Raw genomic sequence first — 12,869 nt, 5'->3', positions numbered from 1 at the left:
CTTATACCACTATTTATCTTAGAAGGAGAGATTGAAATTAAGCATTCACATTTCCACAAATTTAGATAGACTGAAATGTTGAAACAAACGAAGTGATCTCTAGCGTGTATAAGTGCTCGCTGCATCCGCCTGGAGTCAGCTCTGGGTCCCGCTGAGGGAGGGAGAAGGCGCGAGTAAACCCTCACTCGCCGTCCGCGTGGCCTCCAGGCCTCACGGCCCCTCGTGGGCTTGTTCTATTGGCTCAGAATCCAGTCACAAATCAGCAGGAGCCTCTGGGTCGCAGGTGGTGGGGACACGTGGAGTGTGCCCCCTGGGACCGGCAGGCATGCTGTGTGGACACCAGGCCTGCCCCTGTGTCCAGTCACCACCTGGCAGCGTTGAGATCGGGAGGAGGTGGAACAATCCACCCCCTGATGCTCCGTGGTGGCGAGTTGTGATCGTTCCTACTCTGAGACCTCAGTTTCTCATGGTTCATGCGTTTCTTCGAGTGAAGACACAGGAGAGGCCCTGATGTGCCCTTGGGTGAAGCCCTGGAACCCGATCCGGACCAGTCCTGTGACCAGAGCCCCAGATCTGGTGCCCAGCCGGGCCAGGCCAGTCCTGCCCCAGACCTGGTGCCCAGCCGGGCGGGAAGCGTTTGCTCACGGCACCTCTAGAAGTCTGTCTGGGAAGAACTGGACCAGGTGTCCCTTGTGCTGTGCTTTCTGGCCTGGTTTATGTCATCTTATGCGAAGCCATTCACCGACAAGGGGGCAGCTTTAGAGAAACGATCAAAGAAAGTATCTCTAATCGTATGGTCTTCATTTCTGAGCAGCAGCCATGAGCCCGCCAGCCCTGCCATCGTAGGAAACTATAAATAATGCCGTGTCCCTTTGATCACCAGCTCTTAATGCTCATCTTATTTACTTTCCAGAAACAAGCACTTGACAATAATGGCAAGAACTCTAAGCTGCGTCCTTGGTGGCCTGCGCAGGTCTACACGTCTGCCCCGAACTGAACTGTTACATTTTTCAAAAGCACGTGAATGTTTTCAGAGCTGCACCCACAAGGGCTCTGGAAGGAAGAGGCCATGCCCAGCGGGTCAGCCAGGGCCGGTGGGGCACCCGGACCCCCTTGTGCCCTCCTGGTTGATCCCCACGTTTCTGTCACTATGTTTCTGTTTGACAGAAATTTATTTCTGAAATTACTAAAAATAATGACCATCTGTCGTTGCTCCCAAAGAAGTCTTTGTGACACTGGGCCGGTCTGCGTGTTGGACGTGCGGAGAAGGCAGACAGGCCATCATCTGCCCTCTGACCCCCCTGGGAATCCTGCTCCCATCCTTTGGTAAAACAAACAGGCAAACCCCCCCTCGGACTCTCTGGAGCAGCTGTCGGATCTTTAACCAACCCCTCCCTTGCCTGCCCTCGCCTGTAAAGCCTGCGTTTCTACCACCTTTTGGGAGTGTAGTCTCTGTGGTTCTGAGGGACCCCGGGGAGAGGCGGTTGGTTCCTCTGGGCGGGATGTGGTCAGGGCACACGTGCCTGCTCTGGACCAACAGCGGGCCCCCTGCAGGGGGTGCCTTGGCCCCCTGGACAGTCAGGCCCGTGGACGGGCCTCCTTCAGGCTGGTGTGAAAGGTAGAGGCTGAGCCTCCATTCCCCAGCCTCCCATCCGCCTGGGCATCTGCTCCCGGCTCCCGGTCTCCGAGACACCCTTGTCCACCAATCCCAGGTTCTCTCCCTGCTTTCTTTCTGGCTCCCACCCAGTTTATCAATGGTTTTATCAGGGAACGAATTCCAAACAATTCTTAACAACAAAACCACCAGCAGCTTTCTCAACAAAGCGACTCTGTCCCGGAGGACTAGCGTTGGGAATGGAAACAGTGGAATTCAGGTGGGGGTCCAGGCTCCGAGGGAAGGGCCATGCAGAGCTGGGGGTCTGAGCTCCTAGGCAAGGGCTGTGCAGGCTGGGGACCACCTCTCACCACAGATGGTGTCCACACACCCCTCCCAGGGCTCTTCAGATTCTTTGCTGCCCTGACATTTGCTTGTACAAAACTCTGATTAAAATACCGAGGCTCCCGGAGGTGGGGAGAGGCCTTTTGTTAAAAGCAGACGTGGTTTCGTTCACCGCACTGGACTTGATCACAGGGCCCTGCTCCGCAGCATGGGGTGAGGGGAGATGCTCTGACAAGGACCACGGGGCTTCCTGAGGGTTCTGGTGCTCAGGAGTCACTTGACGCTTTGAAAACGCACAGACTTCTTCTGGGGTCACCACCTTCTGAGGCGGTGTCGACTGCTGGAAAGCTTGAGGAAAGATTGGGAAGGAGAGATCCTGTCTTCATGTGAGGTTTCCAGCCAGTTTGGTTCCAGACCGACGACGTCGCATAAGCAGCTGGTTAGCAGGGCCGGTCCCGCCTCCCTCAGAGTCCTCTGATGTTCCCCGCGCCCCCCGCTAAGCATGTCCTGGAATGTTCTAGCGTAAACTCCATGCTGAGACCTAAGCAAACAGTGACTGGGTCTTGAGAACAGGACGCGAGGCCAAGAATTTGAAGGGAAAACTGTGTTTTCAAGAATCCGTCGGTCACGGAGGGAGTGTCTCCTGTGAGAGGACAGGGGACCCTGAGTCCAGTGGCTCCACACGTGTGTCTCCCTGGTGGCCGAGCTCACACCACCTGGAGAGCGGGGTCTCCCCTGTGAGGACGGAATTTGAACTCAGCTCCTGAGCACCCCATGACACAGTGGTTCTACAGCCACGAATATGCGTTATGCTGAGTTTATCCCAGACTTTGCCTCACATAACCCACATTAGAGAAGTCTCTCTGCAACATGGGGGCATGTGGTAAACAGCTCACTCGGCTCCGGGCAGGGTTTCCAGCCGTGGAAGTAAACACAAGCTCTGAGTCAGAATCGGATCACGCTCGGGCTGAGACGAGCCTGGCCGCCCCATTTTCTCTCCGCGCCCCAGTTCCGTGCAAGTGTGTGCAGCTGAAGAGACACGCGGTGCCTCACCTTGAACTGCACGTTCGCCGAGGTCTGGGAGGTGATAGGCAGGTCAAAGCTGGCCGGGAAGGACAGGGCTTTTGAACAAAACCAAGACTACGAACAAGGCAACAGGCTCCACCTCAGAACATGTCACTGAAAGAGAAGAAGCTTTGAACTTTGTCTGTCAAGTTAAACAAGGAGGAGGGAGACCCAGTGATGGGGAAGGATGAACCGAGAAGAGTCCTGAGTGAAGAGCTGCCAGGCCCCTGTGAGCAACCCCCTGAGCCAGTGGCTCACTCCTGCTGCTTGAAAGCCAAAGTTTTCCTTACAACAAGGCCTGCAGGCCAGAGGGGGCAACCAGAACTTTAGAACTACTGTGTGCTCAGCCACTCAGTCGCGTCCGACTCTTTGTGACCCCAGGGAGTGGAGCCCACCAGGCCCCTCCTTCCGTGGGATTCTCAGGCAAGGATACTGGAGTGAGTAGGCGTGCCCTCCTCCAGGCTGTTTCCATCTACACTTTTCTTTAAAAATCTCCCTAGTCTCCGGGAGTGGTTTTCCCTCCCCTGGGGCCTCAGAGCCCATCTTTCCAAGTCTGCAGGCTCCGAGGAGAGGGTGCGGGGTCCACAGGCCCATCACCAGCGGCTGTTGCTGCCTCGGCAGCAGTTTGCTCTCCAAGGACGTTCACAACCCAAGGCGAGGAAGGGGCTGGCTGCCTCTGGGAGACTGTGCCCTGCTGTGTTGCGGCAGAGACGCAGGTCTGCTTGATCTAAGGGAAGTGCGTGTGGACTGAACGTTGCAGAGTTTAGACTCGGATCGCTGAATACTGCAGCCAGAATCAGTTCCCGGCCCATTCAGAGTCAGAGTCTCTGGTGACGGCCCGTGGGGACCGGAGTGAGCCTTCTGCTCTCAGGACAAGTGGGGGAGGGCCCCCCTGGGGTACAACCCTTCCGCCCAAAGCTCAGAAAGCCCCTGGAGGGGAGCTGAGGCAGACTCCACCTCCCGCAGACCCCTCAGTACCTGGGAGGGTCTCGGAGCACCCTACGTCTCCCAGAGGTCGTCTGGCTTTGCTTTGTGGGTGAAACCTCATGGCCCTTTATCCCTCGGCGAGCGTCTTGCCCCTGCCCGGGGTGTGTGTGATGGGCTTCAGGCTCCCTTTGAGTGCCTCCACCTGCACGTACAGAGCTAGACGCATTCTGTTCAGCTATGAGCGCAAGTAATGCACACAAACACTTGATACATCAGCGTAGTTTATGTGGTCTGCTTGCCTGGATTTCCCCAAGAAATTCCACTTGAAATTCTCCCACATTCAGAACGGAAAGAACAAATCTGTCCTTTGAGTATCGTGAAAGTGCGCTGTTCGCCTGAGAGGTTCATATTCTCTGAAAGCTCAGTGATTCACATCTGCGTGTCCGTCACACTAACAGCCACGTTCACGAGGAGAGCTGGAACGCTCCTGAGGGACCTCTGCATTGACCCCCTCCGACGCCGGAGTCTTCATGCGATGATGCTTCTCAGACTTTGCAGGACGTGGAGGGCCTCTCTGTAAAGAGCATACATGAATTTCCACAAAACATTTCGTTTTCCAGTTTGTAACCAATGTAGTTCCTAAATGACATTTATATTCGCAGTGTTTAATTTAGTAGCATCAACTATGACCCTAAAATGAATCAGGAGAAGATTAATTAATATGTCATTCTTCTTTACTGTGCACAAAAGCACATGGTTTTAAGCTTTCACAGCATACGTGTATTAGTTAGCATTACAGGTCTTCACACCTAGAAAGGAACCCAAAGCTTAGTCACTTGGATCAAATTGTTCACTCTACAAATGAAGAAACGGAACCTAGCTTCAAACGTCTTCAGTGATTCCCCCAAGATGACCTTGTGTCTCCTTAAAAATGAAGCCAGTCTTCACTCTCCCCCATCAGTCACCGATCAGCTTTGTCCATGTGCTAAGCCTCCGGCCGCATTCAGTGAGGGAGACCCCGCTCCTCCTCTGAGCCTCCAGCCGCGCGGGGGTGCGACAGGCAGGTTGGCAGCGATTACAGTGCGGGGGTGGGTAGGGTGAGCACCCAGGGATCTTGGCTGAGCCCTGGTGGCTGCAGAGACAGGAAGTGGCCCTGGCACTGAGGTTTCGAGGCACCAGGTCTGACTTTGAGTTTTCCTGTTAAATGCTGAACAATGGAACGTGCTTCGACTCAGGAAAATCCAAAACCAGCATTTGAGTCCAAACTTGCCCATCCTTGCCCTCTGCCTATGATCAGCCAACCTTCTGAGTTTCTCCATCTTCAAAGGGGCCAGGTTTGTGAACCCGGGTTATCTGAAAGGACTCTATGCAGAGTGTAAAGTTCTCAGTGTTTACTAAATAGCTGTTGTTACTTGATATACTTATTTATATCTTCACCTCTTTGGGAGGAAATGGTAAATTCAGGCTTCATTTCCACCTCTTTCAGAGCAGGAAAGCCCCAGGGACCTCTGCAGTGTTCTCCCACCCAAACGTGGAATCCAGCTGCTCCGGGGCAGAGCCTTGGGACCAGGCTGTGGCTACAAGGAGACTCAGGCCCCCGTCCAGGCGTCACCTCTGTCCTGTGATGTCACTTTCACTCCTTCCTGTCGAGGGAGGGAAGTTTCAGGGGCCTCGGAGTCACCCAGGAGCCCCACAAGGTGGGCTTATCCTGAAGGGCTGGGGACGGAGGTGCGGGGCTTGCTGGGTGGAGTGGAATTGACTTGGGACCTTTTGGAGACAAATCTGCAAGCTTCCTGAGATGCCTCATTCTTAAACCTCCACGTGGTGGACGGTGGAAGGGAGGCAGCTCTCTGTGAGAAAGGTCGAGCCCCATGGACTCCTGGCCAGGACTCCACCCCACCCCCTGCCTGGAACCCCTGCCTGGAACCCCCCCTGCACGGACCCCGGGAGCACCTGCCCAGGAAGGACAAGGCTCCAAGGCCTTCTCTTTGTTCGTCTTTGCACAGCTGAGAAAGCTTGGGGTTTTCAAAAGAAATTTCACCAAAGCACCACAGGAGAACAAACAGTGAATGAACAAAGAAGAGACAAAAAGCATAAAAACAGTCTTCAAAGTTCCGAAGTGGAGGCCGCAGCGCTCACCTCCCGCCCCAGGCTCACCAGCCCGGCTGGCCGGCAGAGCCTGTCCTGAGCGAGTCCCTGCCTCCGCTCCGGGCTCTGTGTCCAGGAGAGGGGCCTGCTGCCGAAGAGAGGGGACAAGATGGACAGGCTGGGCCGCAGCCGGAAATGCAGCCACCTCCTCCCAAGGTGACCAGGGCCAGAGCTGGCCTAGGACCGTGCCCGGGAGATGACAGACTTGGACCAGCCCCAGAGTCCAGGGTCCAGGGTCAGGAAGATGGAGAAAAGCACGGTGCCTGTCGACAGAGACGCGAGGAGAGTGACAGGACCCAGGGCGGCGCCGGGCGAGGCTCTGACCTGGGGCCGCTCCCCGCAGGACAGTCTAGCGGTCACAGTGGCCCACGTGAGCCTGACGCTTCTGCGGTCCAGCCTCCGCCTCACGGGGCAGCAGCACGTCCGAGGGTGCAGTGGGCTGGGACCCGCCGGCCTGTGCCCCGTGGCTGAGGGCTGTAGGCGCTGAAAACACTGGAAAGGCTGTAAACCCTGGCCTGGACTCTGTTCGGGTCCCCGGCCGGCCCTCCCACAGCCCCCAGGACCCTGGCCTGGCCTTCAGTGGGGGCGGTGAGGGACAGAAGTGCCCCAGACGCGGCTGGTGCCAGGCCCTGGGGACGTGCTGGATGCGCGCAGGGAGGACACTCAGGACCGTGAGGAGTCAAAGGCCGGGAAGCCCCAGAGGCCGGCTTCTCTGGGGACGGCCCCTCTCACCCAGGGCCTGCTCCTCGGTCCTGCTTGTCCTCAACCCCCCGGCAGAGCAAGGAAAGGCCACTTTACTGGGAACAGACCCATGGCTTCGAAGCTAGTTGAAAAGTAAAGTCCTTTTCCCCCACATCACGTCTTATACTCTAAACTACCAACTCCAAGAGGCCAGGACCAATGTCTGCCTTCATTACTGTTGAAATTGCAGGCCCAGGACCACGCCTAGCAGACGCCTGGAATCGGTGGTTTAATGACAAAGAAAGAATCCACGTCATACAGTTGAAAAGGTAGCTAACTTTGGACTTGCAGTTCAAGATCAGAAATAAAGAGATTATACCTTCACCTCTGAAAGTCATAAAAATGAATTAGAAAACAAATTCCATCTCTGATTAAATTCAGAAAGGAAAACAGTTTAAGAATACGAAGAATTCCACTGGGTAGAGCGGCATGGCTGACCCAGCTGTGTCCTCCCGCCCTCCTGACCCCAGGCTCCTGGCCACGCGGGGTCAGTGGAATCGAACTTCCCCAGCTTGAGCCTGAGAGGGCTTCCACCCAACGCCGAGCCTCTTTGTTCAGGAGGGGCACGGGACCCAAGCGAGATCCACCAGAACCCAGCAGACCCGACCCTGATGCTTTGGTCGATCTGTTGAAGGGAGTTTCTCTCTTTTTTTTCTACTGGAGTAAATGAGACTCACGTGGCCAGAAGATTCAGCCGGCCTCTCAAGGTCCCAAGGGAGGGTCCTCCTGACAACGAGCACCTGCAAAGAGGCAAAGCCAAGAAGCAGAGACAGCGGTTCGCGGTGACACCGAAGCCTTGGGCTTGGCAGCTGTGTTAGACAGTCGACTGTTTAGATTTTGTGGCTCCCTCAACTGCAAGCGAATCTGGAGCGAGCCCCCATCCCCCTCCCAGAGCATCGCACGTCCTCTGACCCGCAGTCACCTGGAAGGAAGAGGGTCCCAGGACTTGATGACTCTGCCTTCAAGGCAGAGCTGAGCCCACGGACTTGTGAGATGAGCACCTCTGTAGCCCGGACTTCTCCATCTGGAGGGATGGCCAGAAACAGGACATTTCAGACCATTGCCGTGTGGTGGAGAAGTCAGTGTTGAGTCACGAGCCCGACAGCCCTCTGCCCAGCTACTGGCTGGGGAACCGTTTTACCCTAATGGAGCAACCTCAGGAAGGACGTGTGTCCCCAGGCGGTAGGTTTTGTTGAAAAGTATTTGGTGACGACAGAGATAGAGCTGATTGGCAGCTGTCTGCCCTCCCCCACCCTGTGTTCAAGCAAATATCAGATCCAGATAAAACCATCCCAGTAGAATAAGGGTGACAAGTAGAAAGAATATGAAAGGACCATGTGCATAAACATCACAAATGTTTAAGTAGAAAAAAGGGGAAATTAGAAGCAAATAACAAAGAAGAATGCACTTAAAAAGAAGATCATCACAGGTGATAAAAGAAAATTTTAGGAAAATATTTGTCCACACTCTCAAATAAATTGAAGAGTAAATACTCTTTTGAGAGCTGGTTGAGAAATACCTTAAAAAAGAGATACAGAAGATATAAAAGGAGACTGCAGAACCCAGAAAGGCAATTGAGGATAACAACAAAATTGTTAATGGGGGAAAATGGATAGTTTAGGAAAAAAATTTAGAATATACACCACTGAACACAGGGTCAGTAGTGTGAAAAAATCACCCAGGCTAAGGGAGATAAAGAGAGCTAGCGGGTAAAGATAAATGAAAGCTGTGTAAAGCTGGACCGAAAAGCACTTAATTGAGTACAATTGGAGTTCCTGAAGGCAGAAGAGAATAAACAGAAAAATAAAATCACTCACGTGTAATAGAACAAGACATTTCTAAAGTTAAGTGTAAGCCCTGAAACCAAAGGTGAAAAGGGCGCACTTTGTATCAGGAAAAATAACGACACAGAATTATAAACACCGAGTCACGTCCTGGTAAAGTTACGGAGATTTAAGGATTTAGAGTAAATACTGTAAAAGGAGCAAATCACTCATGAAACCGAACGTCAGACTTCTCTTAGCGGAACCCTGGGTGCTCAAGGTGAAGTGAAAACACTCCGCGATTCCGAAGCGAGAGTGTGGCCCAAGTGTGGCTGGTAATTTCTACCCAGTTAAGTTTCAGTTCATCGTATAAAAATACAGGCATTTAATAGCACAAAACATTTTGGGGAAATTTCTTGGTGACTGTATTTACTGAGAGAGGCATTAAAACAAAGAACACAGGGTTTCAGAAGGAGCAAAACAAAAGAACCCATGTGGACACTATATACAATCACAGGGAGAACAAAACACGTCTAATAGGATCAGCTCAGCTGTCAGCTTTTAAAGGCTCTGCTTTGAGGCCCTCCCCCTGCCTGCGGACGCTGCCTCCTCGTGAGGTCCTCGCGTGGCCCAGAATCCTCACCACCGCTCATCACCCTTCAAGCACATCACGCTGCCACGCCTTTGTTCACCCACCAGACTGGCAAGCGTCCGGAGGCCCGAGAGTGTCCCTGAGCGGCGGGTGTGGTGAGGAGAGTCTGCTGACCCCAGGAGGGTGTGCGGCCTGGGGTCTCCTGGACGGTGGGCCCTGCTCACCCCCACACCTGCCCTCTGACCCAGAAGCTCCATTGCTGGAACTCACCCCACAGAAATCCTTGTCCCTGTCTTACGTGAGGTTTGTCGAGCTTGTTATTCTTTGCATCATCGTCTGGCAGCAAGAACCTGGAGACAGTCTGCATGCTTGATGTGAGGTTGGCTAAATAAATGGGGTGCTCACCGGGGACACGGCCCACGAAACAAACAAGGCCTAGCATGACCAGACGTGGAGTGACACCACTAAACCTCCCAGAAAGGTTTCTGAAGGAGCATGATGAGAAAGTGTGTATCATTTTTTTAAAGGGAGGGAAATAATTACAAAATATCCCTGAAAGGATAAGCCCTTCAAACAGGAACCAAGGAAAGGCTTGGCACTGCGGCACATTTATTGTCATAATTTTTATTTATTCTTTTGAACAGTTTTTATTCATATTTTAAAGTTACTTTAAAAACATATGAAACAAAGCAAGATAAAAAGCGTTCCTCTGTCAGACTGGACCTGTGGGTTCTTGGCCCCTAGAGAGGCTCAGGTCTGCCGACGGTGTGACGACCTCTCCGCATCTTTGAGTCACCGACTTAGCTGTCAGGCCGCAGGTTGTAACTGTACTTGATTTATTGGCTGCTCTGTTAAAAATGACTTCATACATTGAAAGTTCTCCCCATTCTCTTTTCTTTTTATAAAATAATAAAAATTCCTTTTATTTACTACATGAGAATCCTACATGCAAATTAAATTTTCATTGCCTGAGTCTTCACTATTTGGAAGAATAATTGAAAGTTTTGCCAAACATGTCATCTGAAGCAGCTGAGCTGTAAAGATTTTATATAATCCCATCATCCAAATTAATCAAGAATGGTGAACATTCTTTCTACAACGAGTTGCAAAGTTTGTTGGGTCAAAGGTAGCTTTTTGAGCAAATGAACTATGATAGAACATAATAGGATAGAAAATACTCTTGAAAGTGAAAGTCGTTCAGTCACGTCCGACTCTTTGTGATGCCATGGAGTATATAGTCCATGGAATTCTCCAGGCCAGAATACTGGAGTGGGTAGCCGTTCCCTTCTCCAGGGGATCTCCCCAACCCAGGGGTCGAGCCCAGGTCTCCTGCACTGCAGATGGTTTCTTTTCCAGCTGAGCCACCAGGGAAGCCCAGAAAATATCTTTAAATCACACGTAATGAAAATATATCTTCTGAACTGTGGTGAAAATTCTATTTCTGATGTAGGAGATGCTGAGGGTCCTGGGGAGGCAGTGACAGACGGGACTGACCCTTTTCCGGCCATAACAGTGTGGACAGTCCATTGTAGAGGGGAGAGGCAATGCAGAAGCAAGCAGATAGACAATCCAGAGCAGGTTGTGAAGAGTGCCTAGAAGGGGCCTAGGAGAGGCGGCTGGAGGCGCCGGGGGTGGGAACCCCTTCCTTACGGGCAGGACCCTGGACGGCCTCTCCGGGAGGTGACGCGGAGCTCCGCGTGGAGGAGGCAGGACAGCTCCAGGTGAAGGTCCCGGGGAAGAAGCTCCAGGCGCAGGTGCAGAGCCCAAGCCGAGGAGGAGGAGCAGGGTGTTCTAGGGCTGGAGCCCCGGGGACATAGCAGGACACGGCAGGAGCTAGACCAGGCCACGTGGCAGGAGTTTGTTCTAGGTTCAGCCTGAGGCCATGGAAGGACTTTCAGTTTTAAAATATCTTTCTGACTTCTCGTCCTAGCATGAGCTGGAAGTAGGCCAAGGTGGTGGCTTCTCCAGGGACTTCAGAGGGATGCGGGGTGTGGGGAACCTGCCCTGACTTGGAGGCAGGCTGGTGTGGCACCAATGCAGGGTGAGCAGCCGAGGAGCGTGCAGAAAACGACCGGCCTCAAGGCTCTGACTGCTGGGGACAGCAGTACCACTGGCTGCATTTTTGTAGTCGTCTACTGGTCCACAGACTCGATAAAATGCCAGCGGTGGGACATGCAGTTAGCTGTGGCCTCACGCATTGTGCTTCATAGACAGTGTGCTAACTTCACCAGATGGCATTTTAAGTGTGCATTTACTGTCACATTCAGATACACAGTTGACCTTTGAACAACACTGGTTGGAAATGTCTGCTTAAACGTGGATTTTTTCAGTAAACGTGTGTGTGTGCGCTTAGTGGCTCAGTTGTGTCCAACTCTTTGCCATCCCATGGACTGTATCCCACCAGGCTCCTTTTTCCTTGAGATTTCCCAGGCAAGAGTACTGTAGTGGATTGTCATTTCCTTCTCCAGGGGATCTTCCTGACCCAGGAATGGAACCCATGTCTCCTACATTGGCAGGCAGAATCTACCACTAGCACCATGAGTGAGAGCTGGACCATAAAGAAGGCTGAGCGCCAAAGAATTGATGCTTGAACTGTGGTGCTGGAGAGACTCTTGAGAGTCCCTTGGACAGCAAGGAGATTAAATCAGTCAATCCTAAACAAAATCAGTCCTGAATATTCATTGGAAGGACTGATGCTGAAGCTCCAATACTTTGGTTACCTGATAGAAAGAGCCCATTTATTGGAAAAGACCCTGATGCTGGAAAGATCGAAATCAAAAGAAGAGGGTGGCAGAGGATGAGATGGTTGGAGGGCGTCACTGACTCAACTGACACAAGTTTGAGCAAATGCCGGGAGACAGTGAAGGACAGGGAAACCTGACGTGCTGCAGTCCATGGGGTCGCAAACAGTCAGACACGACTTGGCAACCAAAGGAGAGGAACAACAGCATCTAGCACATGTATCTGTATGTATGTGTGCATAAATGTATGTACACGCATGTATATGTACGTATGTGTGTGTGCGCATATGTGTACGTGTGTCTATGTGTATGTACTTGTATATACATGTACACACTTGTGTATAGGTATGTGCATGTACATGCAGGTATGTGCATGTATACATGTGTATGTGTGTGTGCACATAAAGCATTCTCCCCCCGGGAGACACTGGCCAACCCCTGTTACTTGTGTGAGAACCCCCAGACCTGGACTCTGAACTCGCTCTTCTGTTGGCATCCCTGCTGCCTTCCTGGGAGGCTTGGCTTTTGTGGAAGAAGCTCAAATGTTTTCACACGTATGGAAAGAGGTAAAGCAGATGCCCTGTATGAATGCCTCCCATCGAGAACAGAAGTTAAACACCAATGTCCCAGCCCCAACATGCAGGCCCGGTTGGGACTGGGGGCAATGGGCCCCATGCAGTCCATGTGGGGGGACAGAGGGGGAACCTGCAGTTGGCATCGGCTTGCCAGCATCTGACCTGCTAGGTGCCTGTGTGCATAACCCAAGCTCCAGGAAGAAAACAAGCCCCGGGGAAACTTTGCCAGAGGGAGGGGACGAGGAGCAAAGGATGGGCCTGGACTCTGCAGCTGGGCACGGTGTGCCCGCGAACTGCTGCCCACGCGCTGTGCTGCTGCTGTTTACTCAGCTCCACCTGCACAGGCCCCGGGTCCTTCCCGGCCCTGAGAGTCACCCC

Source organism: Giraffa tippelskirchi, chromosome 8 (genome assembly GCF_054371585.1).
Source record: "Giraffa tippelskirchi isolate mGirTip1 chromosome 8, T2T-mGirTip1v1.2.pri, whole genome shotgun sequence".
NCBI lineage: Eukaryota > Metazoa > Chordata > Mammalia > Artiodactyla > Giraffidae > Giraffa > Giraffa tippelskirchi.
The sequence above is the reverse complement of the archived record's forward strand: the minus strand, read 5'-3'. Positions refer to the sequence as shown.